The sequence below is a fragment of the Pseudorca crassidens genome, chromosome 14 (assembly GCF_039906515.1).
Source record: "Pseudorca crassidens isolate mPseCra1 chromosome 14, mPseCra1.hap1, whole genome shotgun sequence".
Lineage (NCBI taxonomy): Eukaryota > Metazoa > Chordata > Mammalia > Artiodactyla > Delphinidae > Pseudorca > Pseudorca crassidens.
This window is the reverse complement of record NC_090309.1, coordinates 78,167,525-78,185,247: the sequence shown is the minus strand read 5'-3', so window position 1 is coordinate 78,185,247 and position 17,723 is coordinate 78,167,525. Positions and strand designations below refer to the sequence as shown.

The 17,723-nt window shown below is 38.6% G+C and overlaps 1 long non-coding RNA gene across 5 annotated transcripts in view; it reads right to left on the bottom strand.

Moving 5' to 3' along the window:
- LOC137205439 (uncharacterized) overlaps positions 1-17,723 on the bottom strand; it is a 393,223-nt gene that overhangs the window by 29,709 nt on the left and 345,791 nt on the right. The window contains exon 6 of one of the 5 annotated variants that reach the window (XR_010934138.1): positions 58-676. The exons of the other annotated variants lie outside the window; for them this stretch is intronic. This is a non-coding gene — a long non-coding RNA (uncharacterized lncRNA). Of the gene's footprint in view, positions 1-57; positions 677-17,723 lie in introns of those variants that run through there. 5 annotated transcript variants of the gene reach the window in all.

Below are 17,723 nucleotides of genomic sequence, written 5' to 3'. Positions count from 1 at the left end.
CTGTTTAAATGAGGAAGTAAGAGGGAAGAGATTAGGAATAAGTGACAGCCACATGTATGCATTTCTTAGTAAGTGTAATTATAAATTACATAGAAATCGAATAAAGAGAGGTACACAGTTTTAGAAAGGGAAACATATACAGATGCAACATGCTATTGTAGAGAAAACCTTGGATTGAGTTAGGAATCTGACAGTTACAAACTGTATGACCTCACATTATTTCATCTGTGATTCAGGGATCTCTGACTACAAATCAGTAGATAGTTGATGGGGAAGTATCTACTTTGAAATTTTTTATAACATCATAGACAAGTATTATTATTAATGAAGGGCAAAATACTCATCTTTACTACTTAACAATGTGACCTTGAGCAAATAATTTAACCTTTATAAGTTTTGTCCTTTTACCTGGAATATTAATATCTACCACCCTAAAGTTATTTTAAGGGTGAAATGAAATTATTTTGTGACAGGTGTGACATAAGGAAACAAGATTAGGACACTTTCAGACGCATTTTCATTATAGGTTCCCTTTATTTTGTTGACTTGCAAATGTTGGCCAAGCTCCTCTCCATAACATTCATCAGCTTAGATTTTCCAAAGATCACCAAAGGATGATTCACGAAGATCCAGAACCCTGTTGTGGAATGTGTCCCAAGAATCGTGGAAGCAATCTCTATAGGAAAAAAAGGTGTATATACCACACTTAGAGATATTATTCAGCTATCTCTAGGCCACGGGGTGATGTTAACAACCAACCCCTCACACCAAACAGAAATGAAGTTTTTAGGAAAAAAGGCTTCAGTTGTGTTAACGTCCTAATTCTCATGCCGATTTTCATTTTCTATTACTGAGTACTTCTTTAACACTTAGAGATATTAATACTTTTCCATGCTAGTTACTTTATTGTTCATGACTATTCCTGTCAATCTGGATGATTTTATTTGAACTGATTGATCAATTAGCCGTTGTCCATAATTTTGTTTGTAATTGCGCCGCGTCGATTCTTTCAAGTGTAGCCTCATTACCTATATTTCTAAAAATTGTTTTCTTCCCTTTCCGGTACATCACCCTCATAGAACCTACAAATGCAGGTTTGTGGTGCTAGGGTTAGGGTTGCATTTAGGGTTATACTTCACTCATGCAGCAGTGCTGCAGCGGTATTTGAATGTGTAGCCTGGCTAATGGGGCCGGGGTTCTGTTGGCCTCCATGCATTTTGATTAGAAGGAAAGAAGAGGTCTCAGGAACCCCTAGGACCCTCTCCACTCAAAAGCCTTCCATTCTAGAGTTACATCTAATGTCACAGAATCAGATGAATACTCCTTCCATTATATCTCCTTGTTGCCTCATTTAACCTTTTAACCTCCATGTGTACTTAGCCTTCAGAAGCACATTGTAAGTTAAAATTCAGTAGACAAGTATGAACTGCATTGTTAGTATAATTTTAAATTAGACCCTGTCTCTGTTGCAGCCAAGACCTTAAGAAAAAAGGTGCCACCCCCATTCTGAAGGAAGGTGTGAAGCCACCTAAGCAGGACTCCCTGTGGGGTACATGAGTGTTACCCTGGCCTTGTCTTAAGTCCGCCCCAAGAGGCCACCTGGGGAGTGAAGAGGCTCAGCCCACAGAGACTGGAGGTTTTCTTACAGGTGCCCTCAGGCCGAAGGGCATTCTTAGTGACCAGCCAGAGTGAACGGCAAGGAGAGATCACCAGTGATGGGGGATGCTTCTCCAGGGAACCCACAGAAGCACCCAGAAGGGAAAGAACCAGAGAGTACTGACAGCGCCTGCACGAGGGCCAGTCAAATAAGGCCTGTCCCGCCATTTACCTCATGTCCCTCTCCACTCTCCATTTCTGAAGGGATCAAAAGCCTTGCTCAAGCTGGGGGAGGAACGGTGCAAACACAAAATAGAGAAGTAGAGGAGGAGCCCACCATACCTCCCTTTTTTCACTGCAAGGCCCAGCCTGGAACAGGCCCAAGCTGGGGAAGGGAGAGATTTAATTTTAAGTGAAATGAAAGGAAGAGTTGTTGGGTTTTTTTTTTTTTTTTTTTTTTTTTGCGGTACACGGGCCTCTCACTGTTGTGGCCTCTCCCGTTGTGGAGCACGGGCTCCGGACGTGCAGGCTCAGCAGCCATGGCTCACGGGCCCAGCCGCTCCGCGGCATGTGAGATCTTCCCGGACTGGGGCACGAACCTGCGTCCCCTGCATCAGCAGGCAGACTCTAAACCACTGTGCCACCAGGGAGGCCCAAAAGAAAGAGTTTTGACTACTATATATGATTGGACACTTTAATTAATGAAATATTACAGTTTTGTGACAAGCAGAAAACTAAGGAAATTTCACTCATAGCAAGTGACCAGAAAAGTCATGAGCTGTGTCATATTTCACAAATGTATGAAGAAGAATTAACCCTGCAGAGCAGGTGTGACAGGGCAGTGAGAAACAGGGTGGTTTTCTGATTGTACGCTGCCGTCCCACTGGTGCAAAGCAATGCTTTAAGCACCAAGGGCTGTAAATGGCGACCAGCACCAAGGATATTGACGCAAATGCTCCTGTCTTATTTCCCCCCCGTGGTGCAGCTCACACAACCTGAAGCACAGTGGTTAACAGCAAGCAAGATGGGTTAGCAGCATCGTGAAGAAGATATCTGCTGACTGTCCTTCAGCAAATGCGGGGCAGGCAATAAACCCATCGCAGGCACCTTCAGGAATGCCTCCTTTACACGGCTGTTCTCATGTGATTTTTTTAAAAACTATGTGTTGGTCTCAGAGAAATGATTTCTTTTGAAATGATTTCACAAATACCAAGGGCAAGACCTCATTTAGACAGAGCAAAAACTTCCCAAAGCCCAACGGAACATTCTTCTCAGGGCTGTGATTTCTGCTGGAGAAAAGGAGGTGTCTGAGATAAGCAGAGCAGACTGTGCTGGAAGAAAACAAACGTGTTTGTTGCTCTCCTGGTGCATATATTTCCTAATATAGTCCTGGACCTTGAGAACTCTGGCTGCCCCTGCCCTGGCAGAGAAACTCAGAGTGCTGTCCTGTGGAACCCAGAGACCTGTGCCCAGTGAGAACTTTGTGCGGCCACAAGTCCTCCCTGAGAAGGATGCTCCCGGGTGGCCTGGAACAGAGGAGGCGCTTCTTGGGTTCTAGAGGGTGAGGGCTATACACTCTCACATCCCTGCAGAGGCTGAACTGAATCATCGAAGACCACCTCACTTCTGACCCCACCTCCTGGGCCTATAAAGAGGAAAAGTTCGCTGCATTGAGGTGCATTCCTAAAGACTGCTCTCCACTTAAATTCGCTGTAGGCAGTGGGATGTGTTCAGTATTCATGGACCACCTGCCAAATAGGAGGCTCTGCTGGGCACTGGGAATAAACGACAAGTCAAAAGGACCAGTGATGTAACAAGAGCAGGGAGGTGACGGCAATAAAAGTGGTCGTTGTCTGTCGAGAATTTGTTTTTATTGAAATACACCTCCTTTACAATGTTGTGTTAGTTTCTGGTATATAGCAAACTGATTCAGTTATACATGTATATATATATACATATTCTTTTTATATTCTTTTCCATTAGAGTTTATTACACAATATTGAATACAGTTCCCTGTGCTATACAGCAGGACCTTGTTGCTTATCTATTGTAGAGAATTTAAATACGATAGTAAAATAGATTAAAATTGGGTCCACTATTTATTATCACCATGTACCAGTAATTCTAAGTAACATTGGTGACAAAATACCCTTCCCTGAAAAAAATCTTTTGTTGCTTTAAATTTCAAACAATTTTTGCAACTACTATAGGATTTTAATTATATCTTTATATGGGACATATGAAAGTATATATTTATAGTGATTTATTATTCATTTATTCATAAATATATTATTGTATTTATATATTTATACAATTCTATATACTTATGTAACTTTACATTATATATAATATATAAGTAAATGTTTGTTATAACAAATTTTTAAGTATACAGTTAATATATAATATAAAATATTTAATATATAAAATATATATAATTTGAAATCCCACATATGTGAGCTTCAGATGTGTACATTTTTATTACTTTTCCTTTATTAAACATTCTACGTAGTTAATTCAGAGGAAACCCTTGACACACATACATTCACCTACACGTCTTTATTTTGAAAACACATGCTTAATGGTTCAGAATTGTTGGAGCTCATTTGTGTCCAGCCTCTGTGATAGTAGATATTCTTGTGTTTAACAGTAGATTTGAAATAAACAATGATTACATCATGATTTTTGAAGACAAAGAAAGAATTTGAGTGATTTCTGTGACTGCAAGTTTTATTTATTTTAAAAATGTAAATCAGAATATCAGAGTGCAGACTATAAGGTGAGGTATGATCTTTTCATTAGTAAGTGCACATTTTGGTTCACTCATAAACATTTTACTGAATCTGAATAATTCAGATTGAAATTTATTTTTTAAAATAGTTAATTCTTTCAAAACTAAAGAATAAATCAATAAAATAAAACATTACAACAGTGGTATGACATAGTAATTATGCCTTTTGAGATCTTTTTTGTTAAAATTCATTTACTAGTTACTGGACAGTTATTTACACAAAATTGTTTTTCATGCTATAATCAAAGAATCAAAATTCAAATGGTTAGGTAAACTTAATAACTATTAAGTAGTTGCATTTTTTCATTTTTGAACTATATTATTAACTTTTTTTTTCTGAATATGATTATAGACATGAATAAGATTTGTCACTGGTATTTTTCGGTCCTTATTATTATTTGTTTTATTATCTGGCTATAAATGAAAATAATTTTGTGATGTAGAGATAACGGGTGTAAAATGTTATCTTCTGTATCAAATACAGAAGGTATGCCACTGACCACAATATTCCTGACAGTGACAAACGGTAAGCAGCTACTATGTGCCAGGCACTGTTTTAGGGCTACAGTATACAGCAGTGAGCAAAACAGACAAAATGTCTGTCTTACTTAAGCTTATTATTTAGCAAAGAAAAGTAAACAATAAATAAAATAGCAAAGCAAATTATATAATATGTTAGGAAGTGATAACTGCTCTGGAAAACGAATAAAGCAGAGAAAGTGAATCAGAAACTGCTTTGGGAGGGGCTATGATTTTAAATAAGGTGGTCAGAGTAGACCTCAATGAGAAGCTGTCATTTGAGCAAAGACTTGAAGGACGTGAAATACATTCTTACCCTCAAGGATTTCATAGGACAGAGTCATATGTCAGATCATTTAACAATCTCACCACTGTTTGCAGTGAAAACAAAATAATCGAGGTCCATGGAAATGACTTAGTTGAACAAAATTTAGTTCTATGTAGTATCATTTAGCTTTTTTTAACTGGAAAATAAAAATGTTTATATTTGAGAAAGTTTCAATAATCTGGATCTGTAGTGATGAATAACAGTAGATATTTTATTAGAAAAATCTTCAGTGAATACCTACTCTGTACAATACATTTGGATAAGTATTGTTTGCATCTAATATGAACAGAATTCAATCTTTATTTCCAAACAGTCAAGCAAAGGGATAAATTTATTATGCTGAGAAGGAAGTGCTATAAACTGTACAAAAGCGTTAAAGTACTGTGAGAAGTTGAGGGAAGGTGGGAAATCCTTGGCAGTTCAGTGGTTAGGACTCTGTGCTCTCACTGCTGAGGGCCCAGGTTCAATCCTTGATGGGGGAACTAAGATCCCACAAGCCATGTGGTGCAGCTAATATTAAAAAAAGAAGAAGAAGTTGAAGTTGAGGGAAGGCAAGGTTAAACCTGGCAGCATGATGTCAGAGAAGGCTTTACAAAGCAATGACATTTAAATTGATTTTGAAACACACATTGATCTCTTTCCCCCTCCTCCTGCATTAAGACATGTCACATAAGTGTATTGTTCTCAGTAGAAGCAAAAATGGTTTTGGAAATCTAATAGGGTGCCTCAAAACCTTTTCAACATTTTTGCTCTTTGATGTTGGGATTAACACTCCAAATATCAGAGGTGTAACTTCTTCACTAATGCTAGTTCAGAATTCAGAACAGCAAGAACAAGTTCCCTAGAGAAGTCCTACAGATCCATTTTTGGAAGAGAATGTCTGTGTTTATATTTCCAGTTTATAAAACATGTACCAATCACTTGGCTTCAGGTCGTGTTTACAGAAGAGAAAAACACCCACAAAACAAATAAACTGCTGCTTGCAGTTTGGACTGACAATCCTTGGCTCTCCCCCTGCAGGGGCACTAGTTTTCCTTGCCTGATAGAAGCCCCCATCAAGGGGTTTCTGTGGAACATCCATTCTTATAACCAAAGTTTAGTTCAGATTCCCTCCTGTCTGATGTGCTGACAACTGGTTGAAATTAGACCAAAAGAAGGTTCTCACTGAGTAGGTCCACTCACTAACTAACAAACCCCAGGTACTTCACCCTGGGGCAGCATCTTGCATCCTGGGCAGTGAGAACAATTTCTTGAGTCTGTCCGCCAGAGGGAGGTTCAGATTAATGGAGACTTTAAATAGCAGTTCCTATTCTGATGCAGTTTCTCAAGAGGAGCGTGGCCTTTGGAAACCAGTTTGTCTATTTTGTCAATAAATCAAGTCTTGCTTTGTGAGTCCTAGGAAACAGATCATGGGGAGATGCATTAGCTGGTTCCTTTCAGCAGTTAGTTTGTTCATGAAAAACAAAACAAATTGAAGTCATGAATATTGGCATTAAATCTGGATAGAAAGAGATCAGGAGCTAATGATACTGAAAGTAGAAATGTAAGAAAGGAAGTCTGAAGGAAGAAGTGTGAGGACTAACTGCACAGGTCTCTGAGTCAGACACAGGAAAAGATGAGGAAGCCTGTTCTCTGGGTAGCTCCCGAGTCTTTAATGTCAGACCGAGCAGCTCTGACCTTTTCATTAACTAGAGTTAGCTTTTTAAGCTCCTAAAATGCAGCCATCAGCAACTCCCCAAATAAATTTCAAGGAGTCATGTTTTGTGAAACCCTGTCACTTTCATGAGTCATTACGAAAATGTTGTGTGTCGATTGTGCCAGCTGTAGGGTTTCATGTGAACCCACAGTTCTGCAGCATTCGAGAACCAATCTCTGCTCTAGTCATTGCTGCTGGGCATGTAGTTAATTTTGAGTAATGGCCATTTAGGACCATTCAGAATCAAGCACAAGTGATTCATATGTAGCAGGGACCCAAGAAGTATTAATTGAATGAATTCATCAATTAAAATAATTTTCTTGTGCTAGAAGAGGAGCCATGTGTATGTGTTGTAAGGTAGTCACTGGTGTCTTTATGTATTTTTCTTTCTATTTTCTTCCTATAATGGCCCTAAAATTGTTGGGCCTCCTACCCTCAGGTGTCTGTGAATTTATAATCATTTACTGACAACTTGGACTTGCATTATAGATGGTCCTCAACTTACAGGTTACCTACAGGAAGAAATTCTGGAAGTCTCTTCCTTTCCATTTCCATGGATGAGTCATCTTTCTAATTCAGATGGAAAAAGATTCTAAATCTTGGCCTCTAGGACTCTTCTCCCATTAGAATGTAAGGCCTATGAAAGCAAGAGTTATGTCTGTGTTTTCCATTATTCTGTCATGTACTTATCCTAGTGCTTTGCACCAAATAAGTACCTGATAATTTTTATAATTTAACAGCAGTTAATATATATTTAATATAATTTGTTGAATGAATAAGGAATAAAAGAATCAACACCTTTGTCAAGCACATCTCAAGTGAGTATTTGAGACTACTTCCCTACACATTAAGAAATTGTCATCCCAAATCCTATGTTCATCATTTCCTTAATATATTTTTATGGTGTCTCTATATATTCTTTGAAAGTATTTATTTAGTTTAATAATTGTTAACTTTAAATAAATGTCTATAGTTTAAATAGTTTATAGTTTAAATAAGTGTGTATAGCACAGGGAACTATATTCAATATCTTGCAATAAACTACAATGGAAAAGAATATGAAAAAGAATATATATATAAATATAAAATAATATATATTTATAATCACTTTGCTGTATACCCCAACCTATATAACATTGTAAATTAGCTATACTTTATTTTTTTAACATCTTTACTGGAGTATAATTGCTTTACAATGGTGTGTTAGTTTCTGCTGTGTCACAAAGTGAATCAGCTAACATATACATACATCCCCATATCCCCTCCCTCTTGCGTCTGCTTCCCACCCTCTCTATCCCACCCCTCTAGGTGGTCACAAAGCACCGAGCTCATCTCCCTGTGCTATGTGGCTGCTTCCCACTAGCTATCTATTTTATGTTTGGTAGTGTATATAAGTCCATGCTACTCTCTCACTTCATCCCAGCTTACCCTTCCCACTCCGTGTGTCCTCAAGTCCGTTCCCTATGTCTGCGTCTTTATTCCTGTCCTGCCCCTAGGTTCATCAGAACCATTTTTTTTTTTAGATTCTATATATATGTGTCAGCATACGGTATTTGTTTTTCTCTTTTTGACTTACTTCACTCTGTGTGACAGACTCTAGGTCCATCCACCTCACTACAAATAACATTTCGTTACTTTTACGGCTAATATTCCATTGTATGTATGTGCCACATCTTCTTTATGGATTAATCTGTGTATGGAAACTTAGGTTGCTTCCATGTCTTGGCTATTGTAAATAGAGCTGCAATGAACATTGTGGTATATGACTCTTTCTGAATTATGGTTTTCTCAGGGTATATGCCCAGTAGTGGGATTGCTGGGTCATATGGTAGTTCTATTTTTAGTTTTTTAAGGGACCGCCAAATTGTTCTCCATAGTGGCTGTATCAATTTACATTCCCACCAACAGTGCAAGAGGGTTCCCTTTTCTCCACACCTTCTCCAGCATTTATTGTTTGTACATTTTTTGATGATGGCCATTCTGACCCGTCTGAGGTAATACCTCATTGTAGCTTTGATTTGCATTTCTCTAATGATTAGTGATGTTAAGTATCCTTTCATGTGTTTGTTGGCAGTCTGTATATCTTCTTTGGAGAAATGCAAATTTAGGTCTTCTGCCCATTTTTGGATTGGATCGTTTGTTTTTTTGATATTGACCTGCATGAGCTGCTTGTATATTATGGAGATTAATCCTTTGTCAGTTGCTTCATTTGCAAATATTTTCTCCCATTCTGAGGGCTTTTGGTCTTGTTTATGGTTTCTTTTGCTGTGCAAAAGCTTTGAAGTTTCATTAGGTCCCATTTGTTTATTTTTGTTTTTATTTCCATTTCTCTAGGAGATGGGTCAAAAAGGATCTTGCTGTAATTTATGTCATAGAGTGTTCTACCTATATTTGCCTTTAAGAGCTTTATAGTGTCTGGCCTTACATTTAGGTCTTTATTCTATTCTGAGTATACTTTTATATATGGTGTTAGGAAGTGCTCTAATTTCATTATTTTACATGTACCTGTCCAGTTTTCCCAGCACCACTTATTGAAGAGGCTGTCTTTTCTCCATTGTATACTCTTGCCTCCTTTATCAAAGATAAGGTGACCATATGTGCGTGGGTTTATCTCTGGGCTTTCTATCCTGTAGCATTGATCTATATCTGTTTTTGTGCCAGTACCATACTGTCTTGATTACTATAGCTTTGTAGTATAGTCTGAAGTCCAGGGGCCTGATTCCTCCAGCTCTGTTTTTCTTTCTCAAGATTGCTTTGGCTATTCGGGGTCTTTTGTGTTTCCATACAAATTGTGAAATTTTTTGTTCTAGTTCTGTGAAAAATGCCATTGGTAGTTTGATAGGGATTGCACTGAATCTGTAGATTGCTTTGGGCAGTATAGTCATTTTCACAATGTTGATTCTTCCAATTCAAGAACATGGTTTATCTCTCCATCTGTTTGTATCATCTGTAATTTCTTTCATCTGTGCCTTATAGTTTTCTGCATACAGTTCTTTTTTCTCCTTAGGTAGGCTTATTCCTAGTGATTTTATTCTTTGTGTTGAAATGGTAAATGGGAGTGTTTCCTTAATTTCACTTTCAGATTTTTCATCATTATTGTACAGGAATGCAAGAGATTACTGTGCATTCATTTTGTATCCTGCTACTTTAACAAATTTATTGATTAGCTCTAGTAGTTTTCTGGTAGCATTATTAGGATTCTCTATGTATAGTACCATGTCATCAGCAAACAGTGACAGTTTTGCTTCCTTTCCAATTTGGACTCCTTTTATTTCTTTTTCTTCTCTGATTGCTGTGGCTAGAACTTCCAAAACTATGTTGAATAATAGTGGTGAGAGTGGACAACCTTGTCTTGTTCCTGATCTTAGTGGAAATGGTTTCAGTGTTTCACCATTGAGAATGATGTTGGCTGTGGGTTTGTCATATATGACCTTTATTATGTTGAGGTAAGTCCCCTCTATGCCTACTTTCTCAAGGGTTTTTATCATAAATGGGTGTTGAATTTTGTTGATAGCTTCTTCTGCACCTATTGAGATGATCATATAGTTTTTCTCTTTCAATTTGTTAATATGGTGTATCACATTGTTTGATTTGCGTATATTGAAGAATCCTTGCATTCCTGGGATAAACCCCACTTGATCATGGTGTATGATCCTTTTAATGTGCTGTTGGATTCTGTTTGCTAGTATTTTGTTGAGGATTTTTGCATCTATGTTCATCAGTGATATTGGCCTGTAGTTTTCTTTCTTTGTGACATCTTTGTGTGGTTTTGGTATCAGGGTGATGGTGGCCTCATAGAATGAGTGTGAGAGTGTTCCTCCCTCTGCTATATTTTGGAAGAGTACGAGAAGGATAGGTGTTAGTTCTTCTGTAAATGTTTCATAGAATTTGCCTGTGAAGCCATCTGGTCCTGGGCTTTTGTTTGTTGGAAGATTTTTAATCACAGTTTCAATTTCAGTGCTGGTAACTGGTCTGTTTATATTTTCTATTTCTTCCTGGTTCAGTCTTGGAAGGTTGTGCTTTTTGAAGAATTTGTCCATTTCTTCCAGGTTGTCCATTTTACTGGTATACAGTTGCTTGTAGTAATCTCTCATGATCCTTTGTATTTCTGCAGGGTCAGTTGTTACTTCTTCTTTTTCATTCCTAATTCTGTTGATTTGAGTTTTCTCCCTTTTTTTCTTCATCAGTCTGGCTAATGGTTTATTTTTTTATGTCAAAGAACCAGCTTTTAGTTTTATTGATCTTTGCTATAATTTTCTTCATTTCTTTTTCATTTATTTCTGATCTAATCTTTATGATTTTTTTCTTTCTGCTACCTTTGGGTTTTTTTTGTTCTTCTTTCTCTAACTGCTTTAGTGTAAGGTTAGGTTGGTTATTTGAGATTTTTCTTGTTTCTTGAGGTAGGATTGTATTGCTATAAACTTCCCTTTTAGAACTGCTTTTGCTGCATCCCATAGGTTTGGGTCATCATGTTTTCACTGTCATTTGTTTCTAGGTATTTTTTGATTTCCTCTTTGATTTCTACAGTGAGCTCTTGGTTATTTAGTAGTGTATTGTTCAGCCTCCATGTGTTTGTATTTTTTACAGTTTTTTTCTTGTAATTGATATCTAGTCTCATAGTGTTGTGGTCAGAAAAGATACTTGATATGATTTCAATTTTCTTAAATTTACCAAGGCTTGATTTGTGACCTAAGATATGGTCTATCCTCGAGAATATTTCAGGCATACTTGAGAAGAAAGTGCATTCTGTTGTTTTGGATGGAATGTCCTATAAATATCAATTAAGTCCATCTTGTTTAATGTGTCTTTTAAAGCTCTGTTTCCTTATTTATTTTCATTTTGGATAATCTGTCCATTGGTGAAAATGGGGTGTTAAAGTCCCCTACTATTATTGTGTTACTTTCAATTTCCCCTTTTATGGTTGTTAGCATTTGCCTTATGTATTGAGGTGCTCCTATGTTGAGTGCATAAATATTTACAATTGTTATATCTTCTTCTTAGATTGATCCCTTGATCATTATGTAGAGTCCTTTGTCTATTTATTTTAAAGTGTATTTGGTCTGATATGAGAATTGCTACTCCAGATTCTTTAAATTTCCATTCGCATGGAACATCTTTTTCCGTCCCCTCACTTTCAGCCTGTATGTGTCCCTAGGTCTGAAGTGGGTCTCTCGTAGACAACATATATACGGATCTTGTTTTTGTATCCATTCAGACAGTCTATGTCTTTTGGTTGGAGCATTTAATCCATTTACATTTAAGGTAATTATCAATATGTATGTTCCTGTTACCATTTTCTTAGTTGTTTTGGGTTTGTTTTTGTAGGTCTTTTCCTTCTCTTGTGTTTTCTGCCTAGAGAAGTTCCTTTAGCATTTGTTGTAAAGCTGGTTTGGTGGTGCTGAATTCTCTTAGCTTTTGCTTGTCTGTAAAGGTTTTAGTTTCTCCATCGAATCTGAATGAGATCCTTGCTGGGTAGAGTAATCTTGGTTGTTAGGTTTTTCTCTTTCATCACTTTAAATATGTCCTGCCACTCCCTTCTGGCTTGCAGGGTTTCTGCTGAAAGATCAGCTGTTAACCTTATGGGGATTCCCTTGTATGTTAGTTGTTATTTTTCCCTTGCTGCTTTTAATATTTTTTCTTTGTATTTAATTTTTGATAGTTTGATTAATATGTGTCTTGGAGTGTTTCTCCTTGGATTTATCCTGTATGGGACTCCCTGTGCTTCCTGGACTTGATTGACTATTTCCTTTCCCATATTAGGGAAGTTTTCAACTATTATCTCTTCAAATATTTTCTCAGTCCCTTTCTTTTTCTCTTCTTCTGGGACCCATATAATTCGAATGTTGGTGCATTTAATGTTGTCCCTGAGGTCTCTGAGACTGTCCTCAATTCTTTTCATTCTTTTTTCTTTATTGTGCTCTGCAGTAGTTATTTCCAGTATTTTATCTTCCACGGCACTTGTCCATTCTTCTGCCTCACTTATTCTGCTATTGATTCCTTCTAGAGAATTTTTAATTTCATTTATTGTGTTGTTCATCATTGTTTGCTCTTTAGTTTTTCTAGGTCCTTGTTAAATGTTTCTTGTATTTTCTCCATTCTATTTCCAAGATTTTGGATCATCTTTACTATCATTACTCTGATTTCTTTTTCAGGTAGACTGCCTATTTCCTCTTCATTTGTTTGGTCTGGTGGGATTTTACTTTGCTCCTTAATCTGCTGCATATCTCTCTGTCTTCTCATTTTGCTTAACTTACTATGTTTGGGGTCTCTTTCTTTCAGGCTGCAGGTTTGTAGTTCCTGTTGTTTTTGTTGTCTGCCCCCAGTGGGTAAGGTTGGTTCAGTGGGCTGTGTAGGCTTCCTAGTGTAGTGGACTGGTGCCTGTGTTCTGGTGGATGAGGCTGGACCTTGGCTTTCTGGTGGGCAGGATCACATCCAGTAGTGTGTTTTGGGGTGTCTGTGACCTTATTATGATTTCAGGCAGCCTCTCTGCTAATGGGTGATATTGTGTTCCTGTCTTGCTAGTTGTTTGGCATGGGGTGTCCAGCCCTGGAGCTTGCTGGTCATTGAGTGGAGCTGGGTCTTAGCATTGACACGAAGACCTCTGGGAGAGCTCTCACTGATTGATATTACATGGGGCCAGGAGGTCTCTGGTGGTCCAATGTCCTGAACTCAGTCTCCCACCTCAGGGGCTCAGGCCTGATACCCGGCCAGAGCACCAAGACCCTGTCGGCCACATGGCTTACATGTAAGTGTGTTAAATTCTCCCATCCAAAGGCACAGGGTGGCCGGCCTTCTGTGCCCTGCTCAGTCTTCCAGCCGGGCATTGTCCCTGGGCCTTGTCGATATGGAGAGCCTGCTTTGGATCCAGGTCCAGCTGCATTCCCTAGCCTCTAGAAGAAACTAGCTATACTTTAATTTTAAAAAATGGTCAAGGGACTTGCCTGTTGGCACAGTGGTTAAGAATCTACCTGCTAACGCAGGGGACACAGGTTCGAGCCCTGGTCTGGGAAGACAAATGAACAAGCATTTGATGCCTTACATTTCTCACCTGTAAAATGGGCATGGTAATAAAACAATCATAGTGTATATCCAACAGAATTTCTATAAGTTCTTTGTCTGCTTTGTCGTTTGCTTCTCCCTCAATGTCAGGTTCTTAGATTATGCTCCTCCCATCCCTGTGCCTGCCTCTAACGTGGTGTGTATCAAATTCATGCTGGCTTGCTATTTAATATTTTTGACTGTTAGAAAATAATTCTAATATTATGATAATGATAATAATACCTAACAATTACTAGACAGTGTGTCAAAGACTGTGATAAGCATGTTACAGATGTTACCTCATTTAATCCTCATAACCATTTTATGTAGTAGATACTATTATTATTATTTACCTGTAAAGAGCCAAACAGTAAATATTTTAGGTCTTAAGAACTATCAGTCTCTGCAGTTACTCAACTCTTTGCCATTGTAGAGTGCAAGCAGAAAGCAAATGTGAGAATGAATAGTCCAGTAAAGCTATTTACAAAAACAGGTCATGGCACACATTTGGCTTGTGGGCTGTAGAGCGCCTACCCTAGAGCATGGCCACATATGCAAGACTGGGAGCCACATCTCAAAATGCTATCATGTCTATAGGTTTACCATAAGAATTGACATGATTTTCTAGAACCTCTTACTGGAACACATGCTCTTCACTTAAATTTAGCAAATATTTATTGAGTACCCAGGGTATGCTAAGCACTACCCCAGGGGCCAAGGACTCAAATAAATCAGGTCATATCCTCTGCCCTCTAGTCTCAGAGACTAGCAATAGGAAGATCAGGTAGACAAACAATGGAACTCAGCAAATGCTATGATAGAAATATACAGCCAGTGCCACGAGACACAGACAGGTGACTCCATCAGTTCACAGATCTCACCAGCACCAGGTACTTACTATGTTAGGCTCAGGGATGGATATACGATACAGCGGAACAGACACAACCCACACCCTCATGTACTGACAGCCAAATGGGAAAACTCTCGTTTCAACTAATAATTTAGTAAATATTTACAGTTGTGCAAAGTGCTGAGAAGTACCAAGTACGAGGAGAGCATATGAACATGTGGAATCTGGGAACAGGGAATTTGACTTGATTATGAGGTGGGGGGACATGAACTGAAAGGTGAATTAAGGCCAGACCAGAAGAGCTTGAACACCAAGTTAAGGAATTTGGACTTTATTCTGGAGATACCTGGTAGGCATCAAAGATTATTGAACAGGTGAATGACAAGACTAGTCCTTTTGAAAGAAAACTCTGGCAACCATATGCAGAGTATATTGAAAGGAGAGAGAGCCGAGGCCAACAGCCTCAGCCTCATCATGGCCTTGTGGGAAACCATGTAATGAATGCATGAAGATGGCAGGAGGGAAGACTATTGAATAAACCCCAAATGAGATGCAGATACTCCCTGTACAGGCTTTAAATATTTTTTAATAGCATATTAACTTTCTGTATAATTTTTGATATGGCAGTGGGATGTCAGTTATCTGTAAATTACATCATCGTTTGCTAAAATGCACTGGGCTAAACCTTGAGTCTTTCAAGTATTTAAACACAATACCTGCTATTTATTTGCCTGTTAATTTTCTTAGAATCTGCTTTCTACATGGATAGTTCAAAAGCAAAATGATCATTATCAGTCAGTGTGATTACAGAGTGCAAGGTCGTGGCATTCACATGTGTGAGATTTCTCCCATGACCTGCTTATTTGTTGCTCTGGACCAACTACTTTATAAAAAGTATGCCAAGCATGTATTCCCCCTGCTCTGTAAGAATTCTAAAGGCAGTTTTCTCATTCAGTGGCTTCACCATAGAATGGATCCCTCAAATTCAACTCTAGGAGTTGACATTGGACCCTTCTCTTTCTATATCTAGTTACCAAGTCCAGTTGAGGCTCTGTTCAAACTTATCTCAGATTTTAGTCTTTCTTTTCCATTGTCACTTCTGCCATGCTAAAGGATTAATAAATTTTGTTTGTCTGAAAAAAGAGATGGTGAGAGACAATGAGAGTGTTGACAAGGGCAGTGGATAAAAGGTCTTGGCCCAAGCAGTGCCAAAGCTGGCATCTTCCTGGTGGCACCAAAGGCTTCACTGCTGGTCTGTAGCAAAGCGGGAATCCCCTTTGGGAGTCAAAATATCTCAAAGAAAAACAGACACAGGAGCTGTGAATAATGGAAAGTCTTGCAGGGCTGAATCCAGAAAAGAGATGATGCCTGTGAGTGAGGAAGGGGCTACAGGGCCCCTGGGGCTCTCTTCATGCACACATATGTGAACTGGGTATCCACAGAAACACCCTCCTAACTGGAGGGCAGCTGATCACTTCTGCAGCAGTCGTTGGTTTTAATATCTATGTCCTAATTTATTGGACATCTGCAGAACAACCAAAGAAAATATTCAAGTACGGCATGGGCAATCTGGCTGCTTTCTGAGTTCATCAAATATCTCACACTCCTTTTTCAAATGTTTTCAGTTTTGCAAAACTCAAAATGCATTTTGCCAAACATGTTCTCTGTTAATGTTTATTTAGAAGGGAATTTAATCCGTATGCTGCTGATGCATTTACACTTAACTCATCAGAATGTTTTACTAGAGTCATTTGATGTCCAAGAAACCTTTTGAGTCTTTTTTATAAGCCTCTTCAAGCCCATTTTGCTTCGAAACAGGAAGTCGCCTGTTACTAACCATAAACGAATGCAATCCCCAGAGGATTTGGTTTCATTTAAGACACCGAGAGACCACAAGTTCTCAGCCTACCCTGAACTCCACAGAAAAGATTTTCTCCTGAATCTACTGAGAATGGGCCATGCACAGATGAGGTGCTGTTATTATTTTCCAAAACAAAATCCGTTATGAAGAGGCATCTTTCATACAACTCCTGGGAAAGACAGTTACCAAAGCAGAGTGCTAAATCATTGGCTTTGCGGGCTGCACCTGGTCAATGTAACTGTCTCCCACGATCCACTTACCATTCAGAGCTCGTTTGCTAGTATTAATAGAACAAATAAAATGGAATGGGAGATAAAGATACCAGGATAGTGATTTCTTGCTTCAGGAAAACCGTCCTGGGTTACAGACCAATACAATGTTCCCAGCCATGAGCCAGGGAACCAAAGCTGATATAAACACAGCATCCAAGCCACAGAACATGACTTGTTTAAGGCTTAATTCTGTGAAGTAAGGCAGGAAACAAGATTTATCCTTCTGGGAAACTTCTGGCATTTGCCTCGAGCTGGGCCTGATTACTCTCTGCCGTCCTCACCACCCATTACAGCTATCTGAAGGAAATCAATTTTTTTGCCCAAACTAAGGCAAAAGAGAAACATCTCCATCTGAGTCCCATAGAAATCTTTCTGTTTGACGTGGCATTAAACAATGGGGAGCGAGCGGCCCTGTTCTGTGAGGATGGGCCGCTGCTATCTTAGGCCTTTTGGCTGTGAAGGGGAGTGAAACGAGTTGGGCGAAAGCCATTTTACAAACATAGTAAAAATAAATTTACTACACTCAATAATTGAATCTTAAACTTGTCACTATGGCAGACTCTAAATTATTCCAAGAGCCTTCACTGGGACTTGGCAAAAGCCGTGGGTGCTGGAGGTCAGTTTTCATGTATGAAATCCAGCTTAGGTTATAACTGCACAGGGCTACAGAGTAAATGTTCAAAGGATGAATGGGCCATTGAGAAGTAAATCTGACTCCCCAGACACTTAAATAAGTCCTGGAAGGGTTTAAGCCATCAGTTTGGTGGGCTACCAA